Here is a 20,004-nt window from a genome sequence, read left to right on the forward strand (position 1 = left end):
GCACTGTTATTCTAATGGGAACACGAACCAAAAATAGATTTTTCAGAGAGTAAATATGGGCAAAGTAGCGTGACAGCTAATTTACCATCAGGTGTGTGAAGGAATGTCCTAGCTCTGGCACCCAATAGATCACCGAACCCCATTTAATGTATTTCCCTAATAAGCCGGTGCTGTTGCTGCACTACCTCGTCCTATTGCGTTCCCCTTGACAGCCAGATGCAAAACACAATTTCGGGGACCCACAGCCAACTACAGAGCGGGTCTATATTTCTCAATGGTGCCATGTGCTGTCAGGAAATGATGCCCAGATGTCACCAATTACCGCCAGATCCTTCAGTCTCTCTTGATGCATCACTTCCTGAGGAGGGGCCTGCAGCCCCGCTGACGGGCTGCACAGCGGGGTTCAGAAGAAGCAGGGAAGCACTGCTTGCTTCCTTACTTGATGTGGCATGCGGGCTCAGAGCAAAAGCCCAAAGCCTCTACCAGAGGTGAGCCTCAAAGCACTTACACTACCACCCTGCCACAAGAAAACAACCACGTTTAGGTATCTTTACGAGATTCTACATCAGCCGGTCTCCAGCAGCAAATGGCGGCCAGTCACATATTGGTAAAAATAAATATACGCGTCCCGGAAGCTTCACTGGCAGCGCCCTGCATGCCACGGGAGGCGAACAGCAAGTCTGCCTCGCTCCTTGCCTGGGCGGTTTCTACAGTTGGGCGCATCGGCACAATTTCCTGGCACTGTCCACAGCTTGCTTCCCGTCTGACGGGCGCACAGGTATGATTTGTGAGCGTAAGCAGATATGTTGACAGAGGGTTTGTGTAGCCAACCCCAATCCGAACGAAGCACCAGAGAGACAACGGAGTCATGGAAGAGGAAAATCTACCCCACGTTTTACAAAAGACTGATATTTTCATCCGGGAAGGTATTTTTTTTTGTTCCTGTTTTGCCTTTGCGCCAAAAGCTTTCAAGTGGTCTTGGAAATACCTATCACCCGGAACAGCTGCTATTAACCACTGAGGCTAATTATCAGATATTATCAGAAAGACGTTTCGACTAATTATCGAACATGCTCAGAAAAATGTATGGACACAAACATTGACCGTGTTCTCCTCTACACAGCGTCTTATTATCGACCGGAAAGTACGTGCAGTGTTCAAACCTCTGTAAAGCATTTGAATGTGTTTTTTAATGCCTGGGAACAATATGTTTATTAATTACAATGCAATCAGATCTGAACCTCGGCGGCAGACGCACGCAGAAATGAAATGTGCTTTGCTGAAAGGCGCCACGGAGACCTCTGCGGAGATGCTAGAATTAAATACAAGACAAATTGGTCCGGACGCGAGCGAGCGCCCGCCGCGCGAAAGTGAAAGCGCGCGCGCACGTGCTTGGCGGGGGCGGGTTAGCGCATACCAGGCTGGGGAGCGAACCCTTTGAAGTATGATGCCGAGGGCGCTAGTGGGCTGAAGCACTTCCCCAAACAGATTGCATGGCGGCACGATGCACGTGATTGTGCGCGTGCTCGCCATACAATCCACTTTTGGGAGCACTTTGAAATGCCCCTTACTAGAGTCTCGCATAGCAATTGCGTAAACGCAATAGCTAGGCGAGACCTAAAAATCAACAGATTGAGCCAAGAGGCACTGGCCACAACCCATGTGAGAAGTTGTGCCACTGCAGTGCCTGAGAGGCATAGTCTTAGTTGGGCGACAAAGCAGAACAGATTTTGGTTCGGTAGCTTCTGGTGCCACATCCTCTTTGGCTACTTACAACCTCAAACAAGCATTTGCAATGCAATAGGTCTTGCATTGACGAGAGTTTGAGCTATTGACATTGTAAACGACAATGCCGTTTATATGTTGTTTTTAAAACAGATAAATATAAACAGATAAATATAAGGCATTGTCATTTACAATGCCAATAGCTTAAACTCTCACAAATGCAAGAGCCATTGTATTGCAAATGCGTTTATTGCCCGTGCTATAAATATTTATTAAAAAGCGTGAGGAGAGTGCGCGTCATGCATGCAACAGCAAGAAGGATAAAGCTGTTTGATAAAATAGTGCTCGGAGCCTGTAATTAAAGCCTACCGAGTAACAACAGACTAAACAGGGGTTGTCCTCATGGGAGGTTACAAACTGAGACAAGGTGGTACTAAGGAGGGACTACTAAGCCTATTGACCAATGAAAAGCCGCAGTTTTTAAGTGGACAGTGACACAAGCCAATGACAAATATGGGCAGAGAGTGGGCGGAGCTTCAAGTCCATACCTGAATACAGCATGCCTCGTAGAGCAGCGCATGCACTGCACAGGCTCGACCTAAAAATGAAATGGTCGGAGAAAAAAGGACAGACTTTTGCCGGTTCGGTATAAAAAATTGGCTGGTCATCCAAGCTTGAACTACTTAAAGCACCCCTCCTCCCCAACGTCCAGTATGATTTGGTGCATAACCTCTCTCTTCTTCATCTAAAGGTTAATCAACATCTGAGCCTGGAACCCTAGGCTCAGCCCGAGATACCTGAGAAGAACCTTCATGTTACAAAACAGCAGAGTTTCAAGTCATCTACCAAAGTCCTTCTTTGTCCACTCTAATGGAGCCACAGTAGGAAGTCAGAACTTTTCCGGTCTAGGGGCCTGCAAATGGACCCCGTCCCTTTTCACCCCTACAACCTTAAGACATCTGGCTTATTATTACCATAGGAAAGTTCAGAGTAGCCAGAGAGACTTTTCTAAACTGTATGTGATACTAATGAATTACCAAACAAGTTCATCAACATCTGGGGCGATCGTAAAAGCGTGTGAAATAAATATTACCAGAGGGAATCAGACTTGCCGCTTCAATATAGCCATTTCATGATATTGGGTTCAAAATAAAGTAAATCCAGGCCAAAACCCTGGCCCAAGAAGTCCATTGTTAAATTCAAAGTCTGCACAGCACAAGCAATCAAGGAAGGGAGACAGTCCAAAGTTATAGAACTTTAATTCAGTTACTCATCCGCCTGTAGGTAAAGAAATAGGAACATCCCAGCAAGAGCACACGTTAGCTCAGCCTGGCCCATCGGAGCAGTCAGGGACAGGTTCTTCACCAGGAAACATCCTACATGTCCAATACAGAAGGGACTCAACACAGCACAACAACACAAGTGAGGCACAGAACAAGCCGGAATTTGCTGGGTCAGGAACGTCCTAACCCCATCCAAGATCTTTATCCAAAGATGTTGCACTTCCCCTTCAAAACCCTCAATAAGCTCTTCGATGCCACAGACACTGCTGCTCCACTTGTGACACCAAAGATTCCATAAACAAACCATGTTGTTTCAGACATGAATTCGTAGATTTGCATTCTTCACAACACATGTGAAAGAGGACATTGGCGCACACGCTGCTCACACATCATGGAGGTACAAACAAGACCCTAGTTATAGGGGAGCACAAACATTTTTCAGGTGAGAACTGGTAGTATGTAACACTTAAGGTACCCAACAACATACTTCACCACCATCAAACATCTGTAAGACTCCCAGAAACCTTATCGGAACAAGCTGACCTGAGTCACCCTGGAACACACAAAATGTGATGGTGGGATGTGAGTAACTGCTTGAGCTGCTGACTTCGGAGCCAGTAGGAACCAGGTTCGAGTCTCAGCATGGAAGTAAACATCCTGTGATTCTGGGCAGATTACTTAACCTCCCCCCTGCCTACAAGTCAGCTCATTGAAACCCTCACCTGTGCTTTGTGGCGCTTTATAAATCCTGGATTAATTGATGTGTGCTGTTTGTCTAACCAATAGCAATAGCCCAGGCAAATCAACCAATCAGGGGTTTATATAGAGTGACTGCTCACCTGTGAGGGTCTCAAGGTGTGGGGTGGGGGACTGCTGATCCATTTGGGCACAGGGGTTCAAGTGAAGAGCCAGGTCTTGAGATCCTTCCTAAATAGAGTCAGCGACAGGGATTGCCTAGGCTGGAGAAGCAGGGTGTTCCAGGTCTTGGCAGCGAGTTCTAGGTCTTGGCAGCGAGGTGGGAGAAGGATCTTTCTGAGATGTTGGTCTTGTGGACCAGTGGGACAGTGGCCAGGGCCAGTTGGGTGGAGTAAAGATGTCTGGTGGATACTTGGAATGAGAGGCGGTGGTGGTTCAAATATGTAGGCGCGGAGCCGTGGATAGCTATGTAGACATGTGTGAGCAGTTTGAAAGTGATTCTTTTGTTGACTGGAAGCCAGTGGATTTCTTGAAGGTGTTCGGTGATGTGGTTGTGGCCGGGGATATTGAGGACCAGTTTGGCTGCGGTGTTTCGAACGTTCTGTAGTTTCCTGATGAGTTTCTGAGGGACGTCGGCGTAGAGAGCGTTACCGTAGTCGAGTCTGCTGGTGATGAGGGCACGGGTGGGTGACCGCCTTTCTGGATTCTGTGGGGATCCATCTGAATGTCTTTCGAAGCAGGTGGAGCATGTGGAAGCAAGATTAAATGCCCCAGTAGCATTCTAACCCATTTTTCTTTTGCCCACCGTGTCACCTCAGTTTGTACCCAGTCATATGCAAATCAGTCTTGACCCTGTTCCAATAGGAACAGTCTTGCCTCAACTGCCAGGCCAGGCCCCCTCATGAATAGGAACAAAAGCAACTCGAAACCAAATTTTTCAATTGGTTCTCATCGGTCGGGTGTAACCTGGTCCAGTGGCACAGTGAGCATGTGGCTCAAGTCTGGGCATACTCTTGCAGTCACCCTCGACCATATGTTTGATATGACACACCTTATCCAACAGTGATTATAGATTAGCTGATGAACGCCAAAAAGTATGAATTGTCTCTAGAAGATTCACAGATTACTTTGTTTCAGAGTTAATCAAGAGACTTTGTTTCTACAAAGCCAGTTTTTAGGTCTCGCCTACGCAGCGCATATGCTGCATAGGAGGGGACCTCTTGGAATCGATTCTCTTTTTTGCCCAAAAACGTGCACGCTTTGCATTGCTTTCAATTGCAACGCGTGCACGTTTGGAGTTTCCCTTGCGGGAGCGAGCGGCGTCATCTGTTAGCAATTATCGCGTTCGCTCCCGCTAGGTAAACGCTGCGCGTCCCTGCTCTCTGCCGCACTCCCCCACCCCTTCCACAATTGGGCGCTAGAGCTGTTCAGAGGCACATGACATCCTCTATTGACACAAACTGTACTTTCTGTAATAACCCGCTTAAACCAAACGGGACACATTATGTAAAGAGCAAAGTTCTGCAAAATAGATGTGAACATGTCAGCTGGATTATATGGTATTCAGGAGGAGGGTAGGAAAACGAATATAGACAGTTGACACCAGTTTCAATTCTTCCGCCTCCAGGGTCTTCCCCGCGGCTCCCGCGAGCTACATTCCTCTTAATCACAGCAGCATTCTTGAGAAATCCAATCTCGCTGCCGGACCGGAGCTCACCACATATTGAACACAGGGCCCCCCTGACTGGCAAGGATGGAGTAACCAATAAGCGGCAGACGAAAACCTATAATTGTGTTCTCGTTCTGTTCCCCACTGTTTATTTTGGGGTACGTGACTCTCAAAAATAAACACCTCGGTCTACAAAGCAGCGTCTTCGTGTAGGAAAAAACAGCAATTAAGGGACGCCATTTTTGTCATGGCCCATTACATTGCAACAGAGTAAATAACATTTGGTGCAAATGCAGTCGTTCCAGTACCACTCACCACACAGCAGGCATAACTTATCTACAATTCCAATAGAACAATGGATTTTGCAGACCTGACAGATCCTTTCCAAGCAAAGTGCAGCCATGTTAAATTTGGTTTGAAAACAACTCCCTATGGGCCATGCCATGCTGCTAAATTCATGCCCCAACGTAATATATTTAACAATGGAAGTTAAGTATTTTATTTTACACAGCATTCAGCGTTTTTATTGCGCTTTAAACAATTAAAAGATGCTGGGTAAATAGTGTCATTCATTGGCTATATGGTTGTTTGTGACGCTGGTATTTACTGACCAAATTGAGCTATGCAGGGTGAGAGTATTCCAGCTACATAGCTAAAAGACATTTGCAAAGCAAATAGCTCTAGCTAAACACGAATAAGGCCCCAAAATCGAGACCTATTGGCTATGCCAATGCTTTTTTTTTAAAGACCAATGAATTGCCTACAACTCCTCTCAGAAACGTACGGTCCTCAAGCAAAATATTTAGCCACACTAATCTTCACATGTCTGAGCCCAGGGTATCAAGACACAGAAAGCCTGTCAGAAAACAGAGAGGATGGTGTTGAGGAGTGCCTAAGTGTGACACGGTATATCCCCTTCCCCCAACAAACTCAGTATAGACACCAGTACATGGTCACTCAATGGGATTGAGGCATTGTGTATTTTTCATGGGGCTACTTGGGTGGAAGTTTACAATAAGCATATTCATTAGATTTTTTTTTTTTGATAAAGCGTATTTTGTCATGCTGAAACAAATTGTAGTGAATGCTGGTTTTGAGGGTCACAAAAAGGAACACCTAAAGGTTGATATCAGATTTTAGTCACAACATAAATCATATGATGTGATATCATACTCGTTTTAGGAACTGGAGTGAGTTCTAAGGTCATTTGACTCAGTGAAAGAAAAATGTTAGTTACCCTTTAAGCATCTGTTTATAATGAGGAGTGCTGTAGATTCACATGCTCTGCATACTCCCACCATCTAGTGTTGGCCACAGAAATCTACAAGTGGGTTTTCTTTGAAAAAAGTCTTTTTAGTCATGGGATACACTGGGACTATGCATTCAGTTGGCAATGCGCATGGGCACCCCTCCATGTTAGTGTTTTTTGCACAGCAGGCGAGAGTACTGTGAAGTGGTACGTGAAAGCAATATGTTGCACTTGTGAGTTGTGAAATGGGAATTAATTAGTAAAAGAAGAGCTCTTCATATAGAGCCACATAGAAAGGAGGGTGGATACATGTGAATCTACAGCACTACATTCTACTACATTCTACAAACAGATGCTTACAGGGCAAGTAACATTTTCTGTTTGTAGCATATGTTGCTGTATATACAAACGCTCTGCACAGACTGTAAAGCACTACCCTGTACTAGAGGTGGCTTGCGTTTGGTAGATGTAGATGACCATAATATGGTCTTTAAGTCTGTCTGCCCAATAATTGCCTCCTGTCTGCCTAAGAGACATACACAGCAGCTTGGTAAAAGTGTGTAGGCTTGACCAAGTGTTGCATTACATACCTCAGCTATAGGGATATTACCAAGAAAGGCTACATTTGTTTGCATGTGGAATATGCCCTGAGGTTAACAAGGAGTCTCTTTTGGCTTTGTGAAAGCAAGGTTGGATGCATTAGACTATCCATCTTTCTGTACCAGTCTTAGAAATATGTTGGCCCGTATGTGGTTTCGCAAAGGCAATGAACAGCTGGTCAGCTTTGCACAGGGACTTGGTGCTTTCAAAATAGCACATAAGAACGCGTTTGACATGTAGTGTGTGGAGGGCACTTTCTGCTACTGAATCCGGTTAAGGAGCTGTTTTTTTTGGTTAAAATAAAAGTAGGAAACCACCTTAGGGAGGACCGTTAGGATAGTTTGAGCGTTAGGTTAGTTTTGAGTACAAGACTGTCCCAATGAATTTTAAAAAAGGGTTCCTGCCATGTCAGGGCCTAGCAACTCACTGATGTGTCTGAAGAATGTTATGGCCTTGGAGAAAGCTGCCTTCCAAGAAAGCAATTGGAGAGGGCAAGAGTGTAAGGTTTCGAAGGTGGGACCCATGAGCCTTGTAAGGAACACATTGAGATTGCACATCAAAGCAGGGGGTAAGTAACTCTGGGAGGCATCATCATTTTGAGGCTCTACACAGAAGCAAAAAAGTGAGAAGTCTTCCGTTTTACAGGTAAATGGCTGTGGCTGGTAAATGGAGCTCTAAGGGAGTGTACACAAGGCCTGATTTCTGTAGATGGAGCAAGTAACAAAAACGTCTTGGACCGTGGAATTAAGAGAATCAAGGTGTTTGGAAATGCAATAATAGCCAAATCTCTGTGGTAGGCCTGCGGGACTCACGCAATATGTCCGTGCACTCCTGTGGAAGACACAGGTACATTAATTCTAGGACCTCAGGTGCCAGCTCGCAAGATTGAGTTAGCTGGAGCCTGGGTGTCAGATCCAAGCTTAGTTTCTGGTAAGAAGGTCTTGCGTGTTGGGGAGCTGCTCATGGGAGCTGAATGACATCTCAAGGAAAGTTGAGTATCAGGGCTGTCTACACCACAAGTGGCTACCAGATTCAAGGCCTGAGTTTTTGGGTGAATATTCCACATCATACGTGGAAGGAGGGGTGACCAATTAATCCATAGTGCATTGCCCATGGACTGGAGTGCCCCAACGTTGGAAGTATTACAGCAGGACTTGGTGGTGGAGTTCCCATTCGTGGACTTGTTAATGCGTCCGGCTGAGCAGGTCTGATAAGTCATTGTCCACTCTGGAAGATACTCCACTATATGAGCATGTGGTTGAGATGCACCTCAACAGCTGACGAGAGACGAGTCATTGGTGACTTCTGAATGGGGTCTAGGAAAGGCCCGCCATGCTACAGATTGTTGCTGTTCCATCACTGCAGAGAGCGATGGGCGCTGGCCTTCACCATTACTAGATCTACCCACTGACTCTCTGCGTGTGACCAGTGTGCTGAAACACATTCCTACAGCAGACGCACATGGAGCCGAGCATCGGATACTATGGTGATACAAGAGACCATCATAAATAAGAGGCGCATAAAAGTTTAGAGTGCAAGCTGAAAAAACCCATAAGAAATGCTGGAATGCCCTTTCAGGACTGAGATAAACTTTGCTTGTGACCGCGTTGAGAACTTCTCCTAGAAAGGGTTGAATCTAGATAGGGTGCAGGTGGTATTTGTTGTAAAGCCAAGGCTGTTTTGCAGAGAAATGGTATCTTGAGAGGGAGCTAAAGACATTGAAGCTCGTTTTTGATCAGCCTGTGACTGAGGAAGAGAAATGCATGGATGCCGCTTCTCCTTAAGTGGGCGGCTACCACTGCTAGTCATTTTGTAAAGACCGTTGGAGCAGACATGCCACTGAAGGAGGGTACTTTGAATTGATAATGGTGGCCAGTTACCACAAAGCAGAGGTAGTGCCAGTGGGCAGGATCAATGGCGATATGAAAGTAAGCATATTTGAGGTCTAACGCCATTATGTAGTCGCCTTGCTGGACCAGAGAGATGTCCTAAGGGAGATTTTTCAAATAAAATTGTTCATAAAGGATGTATCGATTGAGAGACTCTAGGTCCAAGATGGGCCTGTAGGAGCTGTCCTTGTTTGGTATGAGGAAGGAAAGAGTAAATTCCCTTGCCTTGATGGTGAGGGGGCAATGGTACTATGGCCCCTTTTTCAAGGAGCTTTTTTACCTCTTCCTGCAGGAATTTGAGATGTTCTTGCTAAGGGTGTGGTTGCACGGTGGGATGTGGGGAGGTGTTGTGGTAAGTTCTAGGTAGTAGCCGTGCTGAACCACTGCTAACACTCACTGGTCTCATGTGATTTCTTCCCACCAAAGAAGTAAATGATGCACTGTCCCATTAGTTGATATGTTGTGTGATTAGACGGGAGGCAGGGTGAGCGAGCGTGAGCCAGCGCTTGGAGGTGGAGGTTCCTTTATCAAAGCCACCTATACCCCTGCCATTATTGGCGTTTCTCCTGTAGACACCCCTATGTACCCTCTTCTGGAAACAGTATTGCTGCCTCTAGTATGAGAGAAGGGGGAATCTGGAAAAGTAGCCTGGGAGCCTCCTCTAGTCTGCTGTCCCAGAAAGAAGCTACTGTTGGACCGTGCCTCGAGGGATTCCATAGATTTGGCCGTTAAGTGTCCTCCTTCAGCTTTTCCAGTATCTCGATAACCTGCAGTCCAAATAGATGTTCCCCATCTAAAGGAGGTTGAGGAGATACTGTTGGACCTCCAGTTTCTGTACCCTGTCATAGCAGGAAAGAAGTCCTACAGAGCTGGCTATCCTCCAGTGGGTGGAGGCCCCCATCACCACGACCCTCTTCCTTACAGCATTGAGCTTTTTGCTCTCCTTGAAGCCGGACATAGATATGTCGCATGTGACCTGAGCACAACTCCACTTGTGTGGTTTGTGCAACTAGAGATCCTGGTTGTACGTGTCCTCTTGATGCAGACTGGCTCAGTTGAAGAAAACTAGTATTTTTTCCCAAACCCATGGTGTTACCACCCTCGCCTTTCCTGGCTCTTTAAAGGTGTTATGAGATGATAACATGCCCTTTAGCTTGGGCAAGAACTGAACCAATCTTTCTGATTTGGATAACATCTCCACTAGGAATTCATTTTCTTATGCATATCCACCTTATGAAAGCGGGCCGCCTGTTGGATCACCTTGCAGTAAGCTGTGGTGTTGACCGGTAGACATGCCGCCACAGGCTAGTGATCCAAATCTGGATCTCCTGTAGATCGATACGATAATTATCCCACGGGTCATCATCTGTGGGCTCAGGGTGAACTGGCACCTCCTAAGCATCAGCAGGGCCAAAACGGCTGCTAGGCCTGTACCAGAAATATGATGATCCATCTAGCGACTTTGTAGGCAGTGGGAAGCAGGTGGTGATAGAGGACTTGGTGATGGAGTAGGTGGTGTGGTGAAGGAGGTGGAGTGTAAGGGAGAAGGTTGGTGCCCTTTCCCAGTGTTTTTTTTAGCTTTGGAGCTGGCTCCAGAGCAAGTTCCTCCTCAAATGTTAGTTTTCTCTTCCACGGCAGAGTCTGAGGGTTTCAGCAGAGGAACTTTATTGCAATTGTTCCCATCTGGAGATGGATGCCAAATCTTTTTAACATTGCATCCAGTTACTCTTGAAACCTTTGTAGGATGGATTGCTCTGAGTCTTCCACAGTGCCGTTGGTTCAAATGGCAGTTTCGGCGTGGACAGTGGTTTCAGCGCCGAAAGGGACTGAAGGCCTATGAATCTTCCAGCTCAGCAGCTGTGGAGGGGCAGTGCCCATGGACTGGGGCCTTGTCACTCTGAGGCCTTTGGTCATTGCCATCTGGAGCCTGAGGCAGCAGATGCCTTGAAGTCTAGGAAGTCTTGAATGCAGGACTTGATGTCCGACCCCAACAGGGGTGGTACTCTGTCTCTACGTCAGGCCTCTTTGGAGGCTTAGTGTGAGCATCGATGCGGGGACACAGTGCTTGCAAAGGTCTTTGCTCATGCACCATTGGGCATCGAGGACAAAGGAACCTCCTCCTCTTAGGTCTCGGAGGAGACAACTGCCTTTGAGCTAGGTGATGGCTGATGGGGTGTTATGCCTGAAGAGCCAGCGTCTTCACCCCTTTCGATGTTGAGCGGTGCTTGTTCTCTGAAGACGTCAAGGTTGCTCTTAGAGGATTTATTTATTTATTTATTTATGGGTTTTGTATAGCGCCCGAATCACCCCATACGGGGTATCTCTGCGCTTTAGACTGCTGATTGGCCACTGAGGGAAACTGATTAGAAAAGATGCGTTTTCAGTAATTTCCGGAAGACCCCCAAATTGGTACATTGGCGAAGATGTAATGGGAGGAGATTCCAGTAACGGGGTGCCAGATAGGAGAACGCTTTACCACCCATCCGGGCTAGTTTTATGCGAGGGATTTGCAGGTATGCAAGTTGGCTGGATCTCAGTAATCTAGTCGGAATGTACCTGACCAGTTTCCGAGCAAAGTAGCCAGGACCCAAGTTGTGCAAGGATTTAAAAACCATGCAACAGATTTTGAATCTGACCCTCTTTTTTATGGGGAGCCAATGGAGGTCGTGGAGTAAAGGAGCAGAGGGGGTCCTGGGAAGTGCGTTATTTACTAATCGGGCAGCGGTGTTCTGGACCACCTGCAGTTTGCATAGAGATTTTTCTTTTGCTGCGATTAACAGGGCATTGCAGTAGTCCAATCTACTGATAATCAGTGACTGAACCAAAGATTTACGGGTAGATAAGGGAAGGAAGGGACAGACCTTACGCAACATGCGGAGGGTATGAAAGCAGGTGTTGGCGGTACTGTTAACATGTTCTTCTAAAGTAAGATCATTGTCCAGGCGTACACCCAGATCTTTTACAACATCTTTGGGGGACGGGGCAGAGCCCAATTCCTCAGGCCACCAACTAGGGGACCATCTCAGTTTTGCCTCTCCAAACAACATGATTTCTGATTTGTCTGAATTTAACTGTAAATAATTTTCCCTCATCCACTGCGCAACTCCTTTCATGCCCTCGGAAAACAAGTCCCGGGTAAGCGGATTTGCTTTGTCGAAAGACATCAAAAGTTGCGTGTCATCGGCATAGGATATGGGGTCAAACCCAAGCAGTCTGAGGTATCCTGCCAAGGGGGCTACATAGACATTGAACAATGTAGGGCTCAAACAAGAGCCCTGAGGAACCCCCTTGCTGATCCTGGTGGTGGACGAGCTAAAGGGACCTAGATTGACAGTTTGTGTCCTGTTGGTCAGAAAATCAGTCAGCCAACCAAGCGCTTTACCTCTTACACCCATCTCCTCGAGTCTGGTGATGAGGACCTGATGAGATATGGTGTCGAAGGCAGCAGACAGGTCAAGCAGGACCAATAGCACTGCCTGACCCTTATCTGCTGCCATTCTGAGGATTGCATTTGCTCCTTTTGATGTTCCTAACACCTCTCCTAGTGGTATCAAAGGATTTTTTTCAAACAGAAAGTGAGGTAGACCCGCATACGGTGTCATTTGAGAAGAGGCAGAGCTACAAACCATGTGTCTGGCGAACCACATTTAGTTTGCGTGGCACAAAGTTCAGTTCTGAAAAGGTGCCCATTTTATCTGTGTGCATTATCTATAAAGGAGTCATCGGAAACGAGGAGCACGTGGCCCAAGGGAGAATACTTCAAAGGATGCCATCGAAAGCACAGACAACAAAAGCTTTTACATGTATCAGTGTCAAATTTGATTGTGTGGCCTGAAGAAACATGGTGGAAACGATGAATGTCCAAGCCCTGTGTTAAAAAAAATATATATATAGATATATCACAGGCCATTGCACAGAGTTAGTAAACATGCATATTATCTCCTGATATCACTAGTGTGTGAGTACAGGGAGCCGCCATTGCTCTCACACCGGTTCGTGCTTCACTACTTTGAAGCTCGGTAGGTTCTCATTACAAATTAGTATTCTGGATAGCCCATTCCGCCCGTAAGACCATCGTGGGAGATAGTTTGACTTGTGGATGTGTCTTTCGCTTTTTGGATGACTAATGAACAGAGTGCACTATATAGGATTACTATCAACAATTCTGTTAAATATAGTTCAACAATAAAACCTGTATTGATTCAACCAGGGGGATAAGTATATTAGACCCCTATGGTAGAAATCATTGTGAAAAATAACAGAGTTGTAAGAATGCTAGAGATAAATTATGCAAGGTATCTGGTTGCTTTTTAGAGACAGCCAGTCCCTTCAATAGAATTATATGATAATGTTGGCTATTTTTTCGTCCACAGGCATTACCGCAGTGTGTTTTGAGCAGCCCCAGACTATAGTTGGCTCACCCTGAACCTACAGATACAAGGTAGGAAAGAAGTGGAATATAGGAGATCAGAGGTCCTGGCAAAAGCTGCAAACACCTGCGCTATGAAATCAGCTGAAACATGTTGACAAGTATGCAGCTAGGAGGGGTGAAGGGCTACTAAAAATCCCTGACACCACCATGTAATATTTATTTTTAATCCTGGTCGGGAAATCCAGGAATAAAGAATAGCGGCGGATATTCCTGAGCCAGTTTTAAACTTCAAGTTTTGAACTAATATTTTTTCATTTTTTGATCCCTATAAGTTTATATTGTCTCCCCCTTCCCTTTTGCTCCACCCCATACATTGGTCTGCGCAGGGTTGTTGGTTAGAAATCCCTATGATGAAGCATGCCACAAATTGTGGGTGAGAGCAGTTTTTACATATCTAGCACATGCCACCATAACTAACAGTGGATATCAAATACTCCTACCTCTCTGTGTATATGGATATTTGTAGGGGAGGTTGGGGTAGGAGTTTTTCCTCCCCCCCCCCTTTTTTGTGTGTGATTGATTGCTAGCACGACCGGCGAGCCGTAGGGGATATATGTAAAATATAAGAAAAATAAATAACGCTCATTCAAATAAACAAATATCATGCTCTAGGGATTACCAGTTAAATATCCAGAATAATTACTATGACGGAAGAACAGGGCCTATCATATGGAGATGATGCAGTGGCACAGATTCTATCAGGGTCCTCGCTTTTGGGATGGACCTCAATCAATCAAGTCCTTACCCAGGGAGAGGGCTCGGATACACTAATGGAACTAAAAAAAAAAAAATCTTACTTGCACAGAATATTTGAGAGCAAATGAGGTCCCACAGGGCCAATTAGTGAATAATGAGACCTTGATCTTCTTGGAAGATGTGACATTTAGAGAGGACTGGGCACTCATTGCCTGGAAGAGTACGAGGGATTAACTAATCCTAATCATCAACACAGCGAAAAGGATAGCAGGTTATACAGATCCAGGCTAATGAACTAGGGCTTAAAGCAAATATAATCATAGCAACAGAAGAGAGACTATCCAGATAGGGTGATACAGAAAGCACAGAACAGAGCATCCAACTGGTATAGGGAACCCCTCGTGGAAAAAACAGAAAAACTTAAGAGTGACAAACACAATCTGCATCACCACCATCAATACTGCATCGAATAATATAAAACACATTATACTAAAAAATTGGCGCATGTTAAACTGCATTGGCCTTAACCTTGAAAAACCATAATTTTCCTTCAAGAGAAGTGTGAATATTCGGGATTTATTAGTACACACTAGACCTCGTCACGAGCTACAAGGGCAACCTCAGAAACTGTGGGACCTCCCACCAGTAACAGGCCACACCACATGTGGCTTCTGTGATGTCTGTTAACTCACCAAAGACACAAAAAGTATGGACATGGGTTTAAAATATCCATGGGTGCAGAAAAAACATATAAACTGTATTTCGGAAAATGTGATTTACTTGATTGAATGTCCCTGTAGTCTGTTATATATAGGGATGACAACACAAAGTTAAAAATTCGAATCGTGGAACATCGAAGCTACATCCGCGGTCAGAAAACCATGAAAAAATTTACCACACATTATCTGGAAAAGAAACACACAGTGGATGATTTCTATTGGACAGTGTTCGATAAACCCGATATTCCGAACACAGCGCGAGATATAACGGGATCCCGCTTCGGAGGGAACAAAAATGGATATACAGGATCCGGAGTAATGAGAGGGGTTTAAACTATCAAATCCAGTGAAATTCACTCAATACATGAGAAATCTAATTCTTTTGTGTTTAGACATGAGTGGAACTGGTGAGAATCGAAAAAAGTCCCCATAGAACGTATGAAAATACAAGATCCACAATGCATCATAACAGTAACAGACATAAGGGGAGAGAGATAGGGTTGATAACGATCAGACGCACAGTAATATACACCAAATACACTTGAATTTCTACATAGGCATCGCTTGGGTCTCTCCTGCCCAATCCTAATCTCTATTTCCATTCTATTTTACATTTAAATTTCGTATGTAGAGACAGATCGTTCCTAAGCTAGATAACATTACATGGGGTATTATTATTAACATTGGTGAAATATTGGTGCCTTAAATGACTGGCATCAGTAGATTAAATCCCCTTAAGATGTTGGTTGAAAACAAATTGGGATATGAAAAATGGTGGTATATGGGTGCCGTAAAGGACCGCCATCAGTAAATTTAATCCCTTCAAAATGGTGGAAGGAAACGGACTCGGGCAACTAAGATAAACAGTGTAGGCCAAACATTCTCACCTTCGATCACGTGAACGAAATTGGATAATCACGTGAGAGGAAGAAACATGTAAAGTAGGCCAGCCGAGTAGGACGCAGGGTTGCCAGATTGGGCTATTTCTCGCACAATTGGGCGATATTTTTCCCGATTGTGCGAGAAAAAATCGTGTTGGGCGGGCTGCCGAAATTTGGGCTAGAATCCGCCGAGTGTGCGGCGGATTCAAAGCTTTGTGCGGCGCCGCCCCGCCCACGCTGCAGCAGATGTTTGCCTTCCTCATCACACCCCTTTCTGACCTTTAGGTGTCTGTGCCCTGCGGCCCCTGCCCACAAGTAACACCTGCAGGGCCGTATCTCTTTGCAGGCGGGAAGCTGCTTCCAATGAGGGTCCTGCTATACCAGCAGCGACTTCCCGACCAGCCCCCAAGAGTGTGCTGACCTGCCCTGGGGTTCCTGTGACCCAATCGTGGGTCACATTATTTACTCAGTGGTGTTGTGGTGGGCGCGTCAGGTAGGGTACTGGCCCGCCCCATACCTTTGCCCTTTATCTTTGGGATCCCCCCCCCACTTCCTCTTTTTCAACTTCGGAGCTGAGCCTGCGACTACGAGGGACTTCGACTTGTAGCAGCCTCAGCCTGCCCTGCAGTCAGCTGCTCCTCCCGGCCCCAGCCCCTCCCGGCCCCAGCCCCTCCTCTCCTGTGAACTCTGCAGATTGCACCGGCGGCCCTTCCCAGCAAGTTTAAAGGTGAGGCAGGTGTGTCATTTTAAATGTATGCGTGCCAGTGGTCGAAGTGGGCGGGATAGGCAGGGCACAGCGTGCCCCTACTTTATTTGTATAGATTCCATTATTGGCAACCCTCCCGATTCAGGCGGGAGACTACCGATTTCAAGGCTAGTCTCCCGCCTCGGGCTTGGTATTGTGTAATATAAATTCTTCCAGCAATAGAGAGTGGCGATGCAGGGGCTCTAGGAGGGGTGAAAAACCAACAAAGCCCCATTAACAAGCAGTTTCAGCCCGGGCTGCCGGGGGGGGGGGGGGTGTACGCACTGCCAGCAACCTGCCAGGGTTCACAACCCTTGCACCCCCCTCTCTCTGCCTGCCATTGTGCTCCATGCTTCAGTAGGGTAGGGGAAACACCGTGCATTTGCGTTTCAAATGTCCGATCCTGCAGCAGCCTCGAAAATAAAAAGCTTCAAAATATGAAATCAATAATGAAATAAAGGAAGACGGAGTGTTCTTAAAGTGGGCAGATTTTTTATTCAAACCACAAAAACAGCGTCATTTTACCGAGTTTGCCAGTGAAGCGCTGTTCCGCCCCCCCTGGCGAAGTGCGTCAAACCTGGAGGTATTGCATTTCAAAATGTGTAGGGCGGCTTTGTGTTCACGAATGTGGGGCCATATTAGCAAGTAACGGCGATAACATTATCGCCGTTCCTTGATAATATGCCCCGTGGTATTTTTAAACAATACTGCTTACGTTTTGTGAGCATATAAGCATGGGACATTGAAATGGGTCCTTTCTGGGCCCTGTAGTATTCAGGCAAAAATACTCGTTGATTTCTGCATAAATGTAAAAGCGTTAAGTTCACCATGTTGTTCCTGCTTACCTTTCACATGCTTTATTTAATCTTTCATTCCCTATGAGTGTTTGCTTTTTCCAGGGTGTTGTTACTATTTCCCCCCAAGCCTTTGATTATCCTAATGTTGCAAAAAGTGTTCATTTGGATAGAAATCAATAATGATTATTAAAGAGAACCCCCAGTCATGGTATTAAGTTGTAAATTGTAAGTTTGTGTTTCTCCAGATCAATCACTATTAAACTATACTGCCTACTAATATGACAGAGCGCAGGTCCATTTTTAAGAAAAGTGTTTTTCCCCAAAATGGCAGCATCTCAGTAGCCAAGTGTTCCGCCCAAACTGGACAAGACTGGATAAAATGTAAACAGCTCGCTAAGAGCGTAGCAGTCATGTAAATTCTAAATTAATGTTGTTGATGTTTTTTGTTCCGGTTAGTATTATTTTTTGTAGTTATTATTGTTTTATTTTACCATTGTGTTGCAACTAGCATAAATGGTGAAAGAATCCATCATCGTAATACAATCCTCATATTCACTTATCTAAGGTGTATTTCCTTTCTTTCCTCCACTAACAAGGCATGGCAGATTATATTCTTGGCTTCCTCCAGCAGCCTGTGGCCCTGTAAATTATTATGTAATGCCATTTGTTCAACCACCTGCCAGCCCCATCCTTCAGGGGAAGATGTGACAGACTCCATAGAAGACCAAATAGTAGCTGTCACTGATAACCACCTCGGTGGTTGCGTGTGTTTTATGTATTTTTTTTTTTCACCACAAATGGATAAACGGGTACACTTGTAAAGCAGATGCCCTAAGACATTGGTCTGTTTCGGGAAGTGATACTGGTGACATGGGTATCTATCTATCATGATAGTTTTTAAAACAGCCCTTGTTTTCTTTCTTCTTACCTGGGGTTCCAGAAGACACTTAAAAAAGTATTCATATGGGCCACTACCTAACAAACTTTTTAATTTGGCTAAATAGCTGTAGAAAAGATTCCTTTGTAGAAGTGCCTCTTGGGACAGGACATTTTATATAGATAGTATGAGTGCGCAATGCACACGACAAACTGAATCATTAAGAGGTGCTATTATCAAAAAACCAAGGGTAAGCTTTTCATGAACCTAAAGAGTTGATGTGGACCTGCCTGAATGCGGGCTTGCAGAGTACACATTATTGTCCACAAGCGCTCAACCTACTGGGTTATCTGTCTCACCTACTGTTCTAGGTGGTGGAACAGCAGAGACGTGGCCTGAGAGTGGACCAGTGGTGCTCAGTGTAGTGGACCTGCACTCGGCAGTGCAGTTACCCCAAGAGCAGCACAGCCTTACAGGAGAGGAGAGAAGAGCAAAAGTAACATAGCCGAATGTGAATAGAAGGCATGGAGCGAACCAGGAATTTGTTCCTTGAAGCTGTTCAGATTTTCATGAACAGGAAGCAGTCTCCTTCACTGCTAACAAACCTTCCGGAAGCTGAATATGACCCAACGTGTCCTTGACATGAGCACAGTTATCCCAGTGTCACCTTTGCATTATTGTACATGGTCCCACCATTGCCTGTAGTCTTCCTCCTGTGTGTGCATCTTGGTGCAACTTAGTTTTGTAAAGTTATTATTACTATTTGGTGTTCATTCAAACTGCATGATGAACCATACATTTCTATAGATGACAAGATTGTACCACACCGCATGGTTCATGCAGTCAGTTACAAAATGCATCCTGTTAAAGTTCATAATATCTGAATTCCCACCGTCCCTAACAGCATAAAAGACAAGAATAATGAAGTGGTTAAATTACTTTATAGTTATGTAATATTTGGCTGGATAATCAAGCAAAGGGTGACATATGAATTCAGGCTCTATTGATAATAGTGGCTGTTTTTGAAACCCATTCCATGTCTAAAGTATTCCACAGTCTTAAGTACCAATTTCAAGCAAGGGCATTTTTCCTTATCCAAAGAAGCTGCCAGAGTGTTTACCACCAATGCCAAGCAATTGCACATCAGTGCTCCGCCGGCCTCTGTTTGATGTTTCAACAGAGGGGTCTCTGCCCAAATTAGACGCCTATCTTCCTTGGGAGTGGGTTTCTTAATATTGTTTTCATGGCAGTTGTTTTGTTTTAGAAGGGTTGTATTTGTGGGCAAATGAATTGTGTGCTCATGATTTATATGGCTGTAGATACCAGTTGTCCAGTGCCTTATAATTAGGGCTCCCGGTTTTATGGTATTTATATTTGTGTCATGTCTGTATTTATCCATATGTAATTTTTGCAAATTTTACCTGTATTTATCCATATTTATTTTAGGTTTTGTGAAATTCCGATGAAATGTGTATACCCTATATTTGTTAACCCCCTTGCCTGTCAATCCGCACAGCTATTGGCCTGGCAGTCATGATTGACAGCATTTAGAATCACTAAATTTCCGTTTTTATCCACATTTAAAAATAAATACAGACAGGAAAATAAATGGTTCTCTGTCTGTTTTTATCTGTAAAAATCCAGTAAAAGCGGAAAACAGGGAGCCTTACTCATAATGGGCATCTCTCCCCTCCTCTAGAATCTGTATCTTTAGTATCTCTGCAGTATGTTCGAGGTGTTGCCTAA

At 45.1% G+C, this 20,004-nt stretch overlaps 1 long non-coding RNA gene across 6 annotated transcripts in view; it reads left to right on the forward strand.

The window, feature by feature from the left end:
• LOC146854853 (uncharacterized) overlaps positions 1 to 20,004 on the forward strand; it is a 271,373-nt gene that overhangs the window by 83,314 nt on the left and 168,055 nt on the right. The window contains exon 5 of one of the 6 annotated variants that reach the window (XR_014981235.1): positions 18,630 to 18,663. The exons of 4 other annotated variants lie outside the window; for them this stretch is intronic. This is a non-coding gene — a long non-coding RNA (uncharacterized LOC146854853). Of the gene's footprint in view, positions 1 to 13,484; positions 13,535 to 18,629; positions 18,664 to 20,004 lie in introns of those variants that run through there. One more of the 6 variants, XR_014981236.1, reaches the window with a different exon arrangement.

The sequence above is a fragment of the Triturus cristatus genome, chromosome 4_1 (assembly GCF_964204655.1).
Source record: "Triturus cristatus chromosome 4_1, aTriCri1.1, whole genome shotgun sequence".
Classification (NCBI taxonomy): Eukaryota; Metazoa; Chordata; class Amphibia; order Caudata; family Salamandridae; genus Triturus; species Triturus cristatus.